The sequence below is a fragment of the Lonchura striata genome, chromosome 17 (assembly GCF_050655825.1).
Source record: "Lonchura striata isolate lonStrDom1 chromosome 17, ASM5065582v1, whole genome shotgun sequence".
NCBI lineage: Eukaryota > Metazoa > Chordata > Aves > Passeriformes > Estrildidae > Lonchura > Lonchura striata.
In genome coordinates, this window is record NC_140719.1 from 10,822,777 (window position 1) to 10,833,577 (window position 10,801).

General features: G+C 53.9%; 1 protein-coding gene across 1 annotated transcript in view; it reads left to right on the forward strand.

Annotated features, from left to right (window-relative positions):
* The window catches only part of ADAMTSL2 (ADAMTS like 2), a 65,375-nt gene that overhangs the window by 7,298 nt on the left and 47,276 nt on the right, over positions 1 to 10,801 (forward strand). The gene's annotated exons all lie outside the window — the stretch shown is intronic.

A 10,801-nucleotide genomic window follows, 5' to 3' on the forward strand; every position in this document is an offset into this window, starting at 1 on the left:
ATTACCCATTCCAACTCCAGATTACCCATTCCAACTCTTATTTCCGCAACAATCCCGATTACCCATTCCAACTCCAGATTACCCATTCCAACTCTTATTTCCCCAACAATCCCAGTGGTTAACCATTCCAACTCCAAATTACCCATTCCTCTTTTTATTTGTCCAATCCCAATTACCCATTCTGACTCTGGATTACCCATTCCAACTCTGAATTACCCATTCCTCCTTTTATTTGCCCAACACTCCCAATTACCCATTCCAACTCCGAATTACCCAGTCCTCCTCTTATTTGCCCAACAATCCTGATTACATATGGATTACCCATTCCTCCTCTAATTTCCCCAACAAACCCGATTACCCATTCCAACTCCGAATTACCCATTCCTCCTCTTATTTGCCCAACAATCCTAATTACCTATGGATTACCCATTCCTCCCCTTATTTCCACAACAGTCCTGGTTACCCATTCCAACTCCGAATTACCCATTCCTTCTCTAATTTCCACAACAATCCCACTGCAGGACCTTCTTTATCCCCGCTCCCTGCCGAGCTCTCAGCCTCACCGTGCTGTTTATTTAGGATATTTGGGAGCATCCCCGGGTGCTGAGGGCCGGGATGCCCTCGGGGGATGCCCGGGGTGCCGGGTCCCGGTGGTGCCCGTGTGTTTGGAAGGGATTTTTCCCTTTTCCCGGCCGGCGAGCATGTGGTTGGAATTAGCGGCGCGGCTGCAGGGGGAGCGGGCAGCTGGGTTTCTCCGGAGCGTTTCAGTGCTTAATCTCTGAAGAATGCAGAATGTCTGTCTGGACGGCCCGGCCAAAATCAACTCCGCGGCACGGGGAGGCCAATATAAACGTTCATGTTTTGTGTCACCGAGATTTCATTAGATGTTTTTTATGTAATTGCATAAGTCGAACTACCGTGATGAAAATGCCACAGCGAGCAAATGAGATGAATTGTGAAACCTCTCCTTCAAGGAGACACTGGCCCCCTCTGGGCCGTGTGGATCCAGCTCCAGCCCCTTCCAAGGTGCTCGGTGACCTTTTGGGGATAATTAATGGGTTGCTTCCCTGTGTCCTTGCTCTCTACCCCTCGCCTTGACGTCAGGGCGAGCTCAGAGCTGGGCCAGGAGCAGGTCTGCCCATGGCCAGTGCTGGGAGGCGGAGGGGCTGGCTGCTCCTGTGCTCCAAAGGGGCTCTCATCCCTCCTTGGAATCCCAGGGGGAGGCAGAGGAGCAGGGGGAGAGGATGACAAATCTCCCATTTCTTGGTTGCCCGGCATCCAAGTGCTCTGCAGCATCTGAGTGATATCACTGCCCTCTTGATTTCCTGCTTTAAACCCTGGTAGGGGCAGGGACTGAGAGCTCAGGGCTCAGCAAGCACCCCCAGTGATGCTGTGCCCCATCCCCATCCTCCGACCCTCTCCACCACCAACAACAACAACTTGGTTAATCTGTCCCTTCAAAGCCTGGCGTGTTTTCCTGATGATAACAGATTAATGCTAATTTAATTAGGCCAGAACCAGTGCTTGCTTGCTTGCTTCAAACCCAGACATGCTCCAAGGGCTGCTGGGTGCTGTGACACGATGCTGCTGCTCATCCTGGCCTGGAGGGCTCGGTGAGGTGACACCCCATCATCCCTGAGCACCCATCCTGCTCCTGCTCAGGGGGAGAGGCTGGACCCACGGGGTGGCAGCCCAGCACAAAGCCCCGGGTTCTGCTCCCTCAGGAGGCTCTGTCTTGGGTTCCCCATGGGGATGGGGAGCAGCTGGAGGCACCACGGGAGCCTCGGGCGCTGCATCCCCGCAGCGGCTCCTGCGAGCCGGGCTGGGACGGCCGCCCTGGCCGCAGACACATCTGCTGGGCTGGGAGGGCCTGGAATTTGGGATATTGTTTTTCTGGCGGGGAGCGGTGGGTGCCAAAAGCCTGATAAATTAATCACCTCTGACATGGGTCAGTCCAGCTCTGGCGTGCGCAGGCTGGGCCCCCTGAGACGCTGCTGCTGCGACGCCAAAATTCATCAAGCAGCGAGGCTGCCCCGGAGAGCAGCGGGTTTTGGGCGGGGGCAGCTGCTGCCAGGGAGGGGTTTGACCACTGCAATCCTCTGGGATGGCAGCACAGCTCTTCCAGCTGCCTGTGCCTGGCACTGCTGCCACCTGACATCACTTGTTTTGGAGCAGGACCTGTCTGGGTGGCTGCTGGCTGCTGGGGGATGGGAATGGATTTTGGATTTGTGCAGCTCCTGTCGCAGCAAGCTCCTTGCTCAGGGACTGCTGGAGTGCCAGTGGGCTCGCAGAGCCCAGGGAGGCGGTGTGGGATGGGGATGTGGGGCAGGAAGATGTGCAGGGTTTGGCAGGGATGCAGCTGCTGGAGGTCACAAGCAGCTTCTTGTAGCCCCTCAGCCCAGTCCCTGTGGGCAGGTGTCCTCTGTTGGGAGATGGGGTCTGCATGTCCCTCTGTGTGCTGCTGAGCCTGGGGCTGGGCCAGTGGGGTGATGCTGGTGCAGCCCGAGGTGAGAGCAGCACTTTCCCCCTCTCACAGTGGGCAGCATCATGGACCTTTCATGGTGGGTTTCACTTGGTGGGGATCTGATCGATCCAGCCTTTTTGCCCAGGCCAAGGCAGGCTCAGCCTGCACCTCACCAGGCTCCTTTGTCCTTGGAGAGGGGACAGGGGGCCCACAGGGCTGGTCTGGTACAGGGTGTCCATCCCTGGGGGGTGGCAGGTCCTGCAGAGTCCCCACTGCTCACAGCACTCCCTGCAGAGAAGATGGGGAAGAGCTTTGTTCAGCTTCTGCTGGGCTTTCTGCACAGCTGTGGAACAAAGGGGCTTTTCCTGCTTTTGATGACTCCTCTGCCCATCCACCTCTTCCCCTCTCATGCTGCTTCCCACCCTGGTAGCTGCCAGCAGCAGAATTTGCTCTACCTTCCTTGGGCTTTCTTGGGAACATTTCTGCTCAGAGAAGGAGAAAGAAGGAAACAGAAGGGGAGCAAAGCTTAGGGGACAGGGTGCCACGAAGTCCTGGAGAGTGTCAAAGGCTCTGTTTGTGCCTGGCATTCCCCAAGGTGTTCACAGGGCTGCTCTGGGTGGTAGGAGGTGTTAAGACACCCGGCATGAGCTGTGACCTCCACGTGGGATCAGAGCAGATCTTATCAGCACCATGCAGAAGCCTCCCTGCATCCCTCCTGTCTTCTCCACTCACTCGCTCTCCTTCTCTCCCCCTTTTATTTTTTTTTGTCCAGACATAATTAATGTAAACCAAATGCTTTGTGCACAGCTGCTGGCATCCTGAAAACGTTTTGTGTGTGGTCTCTCCTTTAGCCTGGACAGGGATGGAGCAAAGCTCTGAGCACTATCCCAGACCTGCCTGAGTAGGGAGCAGCATCTGTTGCACAAGAAGCACCTTGAATTTCTGCATTTCCCTTGTGGGATGAGGTTATGGTTGAACTGCTTTAGATAAAACCATGGAGCTGCCCTAAATCTTCATCTCCCAAACCCAAGCTAGACTTTTCTTGCTGGTCGTGCTTAACTGAAACCCCAAATATCTGTCTCATTTTTGTGGCTGCTTCTGTGTGTCTGGGTTTCCTCAGGGACTAAGGGATGCTCATGCAGCAGAGCTGCTGTGGGAAGGATGTCCTCATGCTGCTTTTGGTGCCTTTGGATGCAGGGAACAGTGAGATCTTCTGATTTATGGTTTTTTTCCAGCCAAAGGGACAATTTTTGATCACTGTGGTTGTCACTTCCTCTTTAGGGCTTGAGGTGAGAGGGAAAGAAAGTGTCTGGCCATGCCTGTTTTGCTCCCAAAAGCCCAAGCAGTAGCTGAGTGACATCCTGCAGCTTCTGGATTCCCTTCCTGAACCTTCTGCACCACCACACTGAGCTCTCCCTGCAGCTCCCCCTTCCCAATCCCTCACAGATGATGCTTTTCCCCTCCACTGCTCCGATCACTCCCTCAAAACCCCAGTGTGGCATCTGGGATCACCAGCAAAAAATTAGCAACTTCCATGCCCCACATCCTGCCTGCTCACCCTCGGTGTGCTGGGGAAGCCGTGTGGTACCTAGGGCTGCTTAATTCCCAAAAAATCCCTTTTTTAAAGTCAAAAACCCCTCTGGGCTGGTGCACTGAGTCCTGCCGTGGTGCAGTGAGGCTGTCCTGGCCCTCTGTGAGTCAGTGGCTGAGCATTTTGCAAATGTTGGGGCTGAATGGGAAGCATCTGAAATCCCTGCGTGGACGTGGGCATGCTTTGGATTCCGGGATGATTAGGATGCTGCAGATGCCTGGGTGAGAAGGTGGGCTGGGTGGAGGTTTGGGGAGTGACTGTTCTCATGTTTCTGCTCCAAAACTGTCTCCATGCTGTGGCTGGGAGATGGCAATGACGCCTCTGGGATGAATCCTCCCAGCAGAGGCTGAGCAGATGGGGCACGTCTTGAGGTGGCTCCTTCTGGGGAGGCTCAGAGCAGAAACCCATGAGCAACAGGACAGTCACCATGTGGGGGCAATATCTGTAATTTAATTCCTCAGACAAAAAGCACATTCATGTGTTCACATAATATTTTAGTTCAAAAACCCCAATACCTGGAAGAGTTTAAAGGGAAAACTTTCAAGCAGCCCGTGGTGGGTGCCTGGGGAGATGTGGGTGTGCAGGAGGGGCTATTTCTGCTCTCAGTGCTTGGCTGAGTGATGCTCACCGACGAGGGAAGGGCTCTGATTTGCAGAGAAATCCTTCCCTGGCTCCCCATCCTCACACCCAACCCCACTCCAGGCTGTTCTGGGGGGCTGGAGGATGCCAGAACACAAACTGTCTGCACTGAGTGCCCCACAGCACCCGAGCAATGACAATCTTAAATGAGTGAGAGGTTGAAAAATAGTGAGTGAGATTTTTTAAAAGGTCACCTTGGCCAAGGAGGCACAAATTCTTCCTTGGGAGAGTGAGATGCTTTAGGAACTGCCTTAAAATTAATCCAAAACATGAGCTCGGCTCCAAATGAGTGGGACTTGGCAAGAGGGCTGGACACATTATCTTTAAATATAGGCAGGCATCCTGAAGGGTTTCTGGTGGTTTTCCTGGTCACTTCTTATTCCTCTGTCTCCCCCTCTGCTCCCCCCTCCTTGCATAATTCTCTCCCTTTTAATGCCTCTTCCCACATTTTGGGAATGATGTCTCCCCAGACCAGGCAGGGTTGCAACACTGAAAAAGATTTTGTGTCCTGTGGCACTTCTTCTCAGGAGAGCATTGCCTGAGTGGCCAACGTCCTCTATCCTGGGGAGGCTGTGGCTCCCAAGGGTTGTAAAAGAAGTTTTAAAGGTGTAAATTGGTATAAATGGGTGTAATCCACCTCTGCCTTGTGGATTGGGAAGCTCATGGATGCCAAGATGTGCAAAATGTGTGCTTGTGACAATCAGTGTGGGGCCTTATCAGTCAGTGCTGTCAGAATCTGTGGCATTGATGATTCCAAAATTGCAAAAAGTCTCTGTCTGTCAGCCCCCTGCCAAAGCAGAAGCCATAATTGGTCTGTGCTGGTTTCCAGGTTGTTTATTCTGTTTATCTCTCACATGTTCTGCTGCCCTGCCCAGCTCTGTCCTGCAGGGCAGCGTGTGGGGCTCTGCCCTCAGTGGGATGTGACAAACATTAAATACCAGAAACTCCCTGGGCTGCATTTACAAGAACGTGCCAATATCTGTCACCTACGTTGGACAGTGTGTCCCCAGCCTGAACCAACAGAAAAATGCCAACACCACAATGAGACATGGAGGGCATGAAGAAGGAGAAAAAGGACAAGACACACCCAATTTCCTCCATCTTGTCCCCTTTGAACCCCTAATCTAGAATCCTAAAATTTTACTTTTGCACCCGTGCCACACTTAATTATGACTTCTATCAAACACTCAGAGCTGGTAATTGATCCTGTAAGATTGAAAACTCTTTTCCATGGGCAGAGATCACAGCCAGTGTCTCTGGGGGCTCTGTCCAGGGGGGTTCCTGACCCCTGCCAGGGTCCCAGGGCAGCCACAGGGAAGCTCTGCATTCCCACAAGTGCAGCCCCAAAACTTCCTGAGACAGGGGCAGCAGTGCCCAGCACTCCAGGAGGTTTGTGACAACGAGCTGTGTGGTGCTTTCCTGGGCTTTCCTTTGTCCCCTTCCCACCATAAACACGAGGCTGGGGTCTCTTGGGACGAGCGGGGCTTGGTTTAGGCCGGGAAGGAGAAGCCAGTCCCTGCCACCAGAGCAGGGAGGCTCGGGACCCTCTTGGGCTTTGAAGCTGGAGATGTCTGGCATACAAAGACACATCTGTGTTTAATCCTTGCCCCTGTAAGCGAGCCTGGGCCAGGGCAGAGCCGGCAGCCCCTCGCCGCGTGCTGCGGGGATGCGTTTGAAGGGCTTTGGCCGGCTAGAGCCACATGTTCCTGCGAATGCAGCTTCCTATTGACTTGTTAAACATTTGCTATTTATCAGATTTTTGCTTTTAAACTGTCTGTAACAGTCTGGGAGAAGTTGTGTCAAAATCCCTTCCAGATGTGAAGGTGCTACCTGATACTTTGGTTATAACCTGGACCCTTGCTCCTGCTCCATTCAGATTAGCTCCACTACTGTGGAAATGAAAATGCAAATAAAGACATAAAGAGAGTAGAGACGTGTGTAAAACTTCCCCCAAACCTTCCCTTTTACAGGCAAAACGATCCTGCCTTTATAAGGAGATTGTGAGTTTTATCAGTGAACATTTGCTTTGCTGGAAAACCAGAGGAGAGCAGGGGAGAGCAGCCACCATCCCTGTCTGCCCACATGGGTGTTTTTAAAGCATAATTGACTTTTTTTTCCCCCCATCCATTTAAATAATGTTTCTTTGGGTCTGGGGCTTCCCAGACACATCAGCTCGTTTTACAAGCATCAGGTGATGTGTGCAGTGGGAAACCTGAGCGTTTTCCTTGCATTTGGAGCACGTGGATCAGATAACGATGGCTCATTAAATGCTCGTTGGAAGGGGGAGCTTTCCCCAGGAGCACCCGCTCTGCAGACCCCCTGCCCTGTCCCTTTCCAGGAGAAACTTTGAGATATTCCCAGCTTAAAACAACTCCGTGGTATCTGTCAGATCATAGAGGGCCCGAGCCAGCTCCCATCGTAGGGAGGGAGGGTTTTTCCACTGCCTTTAAGAGGCGCTGGAGCGGGGCCATGCTCTGTGTAATGCGGATCCGGCAGCGTGCGTGATGCACTGCATGATGACAGAATTTCTGGGAGATTGGCCTAAACCGAAAACTTTGGACCTGGGACCGCTCTGCCAGAGGAGTGGGGAGGCTGGAGACACCAAAGTTGGGCCTGGAGCGGGGTTTTGCAGCTGGGGAAGCATCCCTGGAAAGGCCCAGCTGTGCCACATCTGCCCTGCCCTTGGGTTGAGTCCACGGCTGTGCCCGTGTCTGGTGCTGCCAGGGGGAAGGGACACCCGGGAGGGTGTGTGGCCTCCCTGGCTGTGGTGCTGCAGCTGAACCCAAAAACATTCCAGAGCTGAGTGGCTCAGTCTGTCTCTAGTGCCCCAAAAATACCCCAGTGGTGCCACTGGCACTGGGATGGGGCTGCCCTGCCTGCACCAGCTGGGCTGGGAAGTTTGGCTGGGGGTCTCCCTGAGCGGAAAGAGAAATGTGCTGGACCATCGTGTGGCATTTTAAGCAGAATCCTGATGCATTAATGTGTTTTTTTCTCCCATAAATGCTGGGTTAGGCAGATTGGCACCCTCACAGGAGGTACCACTTTACTGATTCCTGTGGTTGCCTCTGCCCTAACTCCATTGTGCTGTTCCTGTCTGCCTTCTGACTGCTCAGCAGAGCAGCAGACCTTCTTTTACACCCAAAAAGGATGTTCATTGGGGCTGGGATAGCTGGAGCAAAGCTGAGAGATACCAAGTGGTCCCAAATAGGTCCTTCAGTTGCTTCAGCTTCCTTTTTTTCCAGGCTGATGGACAGGGCTGCGTTCTCACAGTGCATCTGCACCATGTCCTCGGGCTGTGGATGCTCAGAGCTGTGCAGGACATGGCTGGTGACTTCCTTTTGACCCTACAGACCTGATTTATCCCTCTCACAGGGCACAGGCACATCAGAACTGGAGGGTGATGGAGGACCCCAGGGCAAGACTTCTCCCTTGGACTCCCCAGGGAGCTCCTGCCCCTACCACCACTCTTAAATTTCCAGGGGAAGCTTTGGTTCCTTTGGCAGTTCCAGGCAGAAGGCTGCTCCCAATGACCTGCTGGTGCCTCAGGATGGAGCAGCACCACTCTCTGAAGTGAGGTGGTGTCACTGTGACCTGACAGCTTCTACGTGGGCACATGGAAAACCTTGGCCCCACTGTCTGCATTAACTTGGCTGGTTTCAACACTTGAACATGCGTGGGGGAATGACAATGGGAGGGTGGGAAGGGAAGAGGAGCATGAGGGAAAAAACCTGAAGCCGTCTCTCAAAATCACATGGTGATAAGGCTTTTTCTGGAGTGCCCCATGCAGCTGGCAGCAGAAACCAGGCTTTTATGTTTGGGTCTGGCTGGCTTTTCACTTTCTGCAGCCAAAAGGATCTGGATGAAGTTTGCCTGGAAGATTAGCTGGCACTGAGCCTGACTAGACATCTCTGGAAGCCTCCCCTCTAGCAGGAGTAGGTTCTGGTTTCCTCCTCCCCCAGCCGTGCCGTGTGGGGGAATGTCCCCTGGAGGGGACAGTTCCACCAGCCCTCTCCCCTCTGGCACACCAGATCCCTGCTCCCACTGCAGTGGGGATGCTGGGGAGCGTGCAGATGAGGTCCCAAGGGATCTTTGCCACCAGGATGACAGGGGAGGTGATGCTCCACAACCTGAGGGACGGCACTGGGAGCACGGAGCCTTGGCACCCACGACCCTTCCCTAGGGACACATCCTTGGGAAATGGGGTGCATGGGAGCCTCCCAAGCAGGGCTGGCCTCCCCCAGTGCCAGCTCTGGGGCAGATGTGCCCCAGCTGCTGCACACCGGGTTTGGCAGCAGCTGTGCTGTCCGGCCACCTCTGAGCTGCCAGCCCCAGGGCACAGCTGGCAGGGGATGGAGGCAGGGGAAGAGATGCTGTGCAATGCCATCCCCACGGGGCCCCTGGGCACGCCATGCTGACCCAGACACAAAGCAAATTTTGGGTTTTGTGCCCGTGGAGGCCTGGCAGAGGCGGGGGAGACCGCGCTGGTAGCAGATGCCAATGCCTCCGGAGCGGAAAGCCCAGTCCCTCCCCTCTCATTCCTTTTTTTCCTTTTTTCTGCCTTTTTTTTTTCTTCCCCCCTCTGGCTGATCTTAAAAAAGCCCAGGCAGTTTGGGCTTTGTGAAACCCAAATGCCTTTTGCAGCATCAAGCCCGGATCCCATAAGTAATATCCCAGCACTGAAGAGTAAGACAGTATATGAAGTAGACGGGGAGCTATAAAGACACTTTAAAAGGGGCAATAAAAGTTTTGGGTTTCATATCGTCTTACCAAAGAAGAGAATAACAGAGAAGCAGGAAATTTCAGTAGCAGACATGACAAAGGTCACAGCACTCAGACTGCACCTTAGACGAAAACACCTACTCTTATGAAAACAGCCAGAATTTTTGGCAGGGGCTCAAGAGCTCTTACAGGCAAAGCTCTCGGCAGCGCTAAAAGGTTACAAGAGACTGTTTTGTCTACGTTGCTGTAGATGTTTATAATATTTCCCTGCATTGGTGCTGCAGGGGATATCCTCCTGCCCGGGATAGCGGATCCAGCCCTGCACCTTCCTCCCGTGCTGGGGTGCTGGGTGCTGCCATCAGCCCGGGGCTGGTGCCAGGGCAGGGACCCTGTGGGTGTGCCCAGATGTGTGTCAGTCCCAGGTGGGTGCTGGCCCTGCGCTGGGATGCAGAGGGATGGATGGTTGGCAGAGCTGGAGCATCGCCCTGCGGCATCAGCGGGGAGAGGAGGGGACAAAGCAAACCTTTTTGCTGTGCGCAAGACAATTTGGGTTTGTTTTATTTTTGCAGCTCAATATGTGGCAGGTGGGAGCAGGAGGTTTTATCCACTCAGCTGCTCCTCAGGTAACGTTCCCTCCATGTTTGCATGGGGTTTGCCAACCTTTGGTCCCTCATGCTCGGCCCCAGTTGGGTGTTGTGGTCACCCAGTGCCCTCCTCCCAGCACAGGATCCCCACAAGGGATCACCATGCCCACAGTGCCCTTGTCCCCAGGGCTTGCTGCAGGGCTGTGCCAGTCACTGCAGCCCAGGAAGGACCAAACAGTCCCAAAATGAGCTGCTGGGGTGAAGGAGGCTCTGATCAGTGGCTGCAGCAAGCGAGGGAGGCTGCTGGCACTGCTGGTCAGGATCCTGGGGAGGGTCAGCGTTGAGTGTTTGCATTTGGGGTGACAACACCCAGGAAGAGCCAGCGTGGCTGTGGGATGCCCATGGGGGTGACCCCTCAGGAATCTGTTGTGCACCCTCAGAGGCATCTCTTGCAGGCAGTGCTGAGTTACTTCTTTCACTCCAAATCAGAGCACTTGGGCCTGACTTTTGGGGCCACCCTGAGCAGCCCTCACATGACAAAGAGCTCCAGTAGAGTGCAAGCAACAAGGAAAGCCTTGCACAGAAACCCTGAGAGCATCTTGTAAACATCCTGGGGGCTGGATGCGGGGAAGGAATGGAGCTGTGTGGGTTTAGGTGCTGGGGAACCCTTTGGAAGCTGTCTGCTAGCTCTGCCTCTGCATGCAGCTGCATCAGCTGTGCCACCGCTTGCCAGTGACTCTGGGATGCTTGGGGGTTCATAATTCATTTCTATTTTTGTTGGAAGCTCATTCAGTTTTGGTTGTT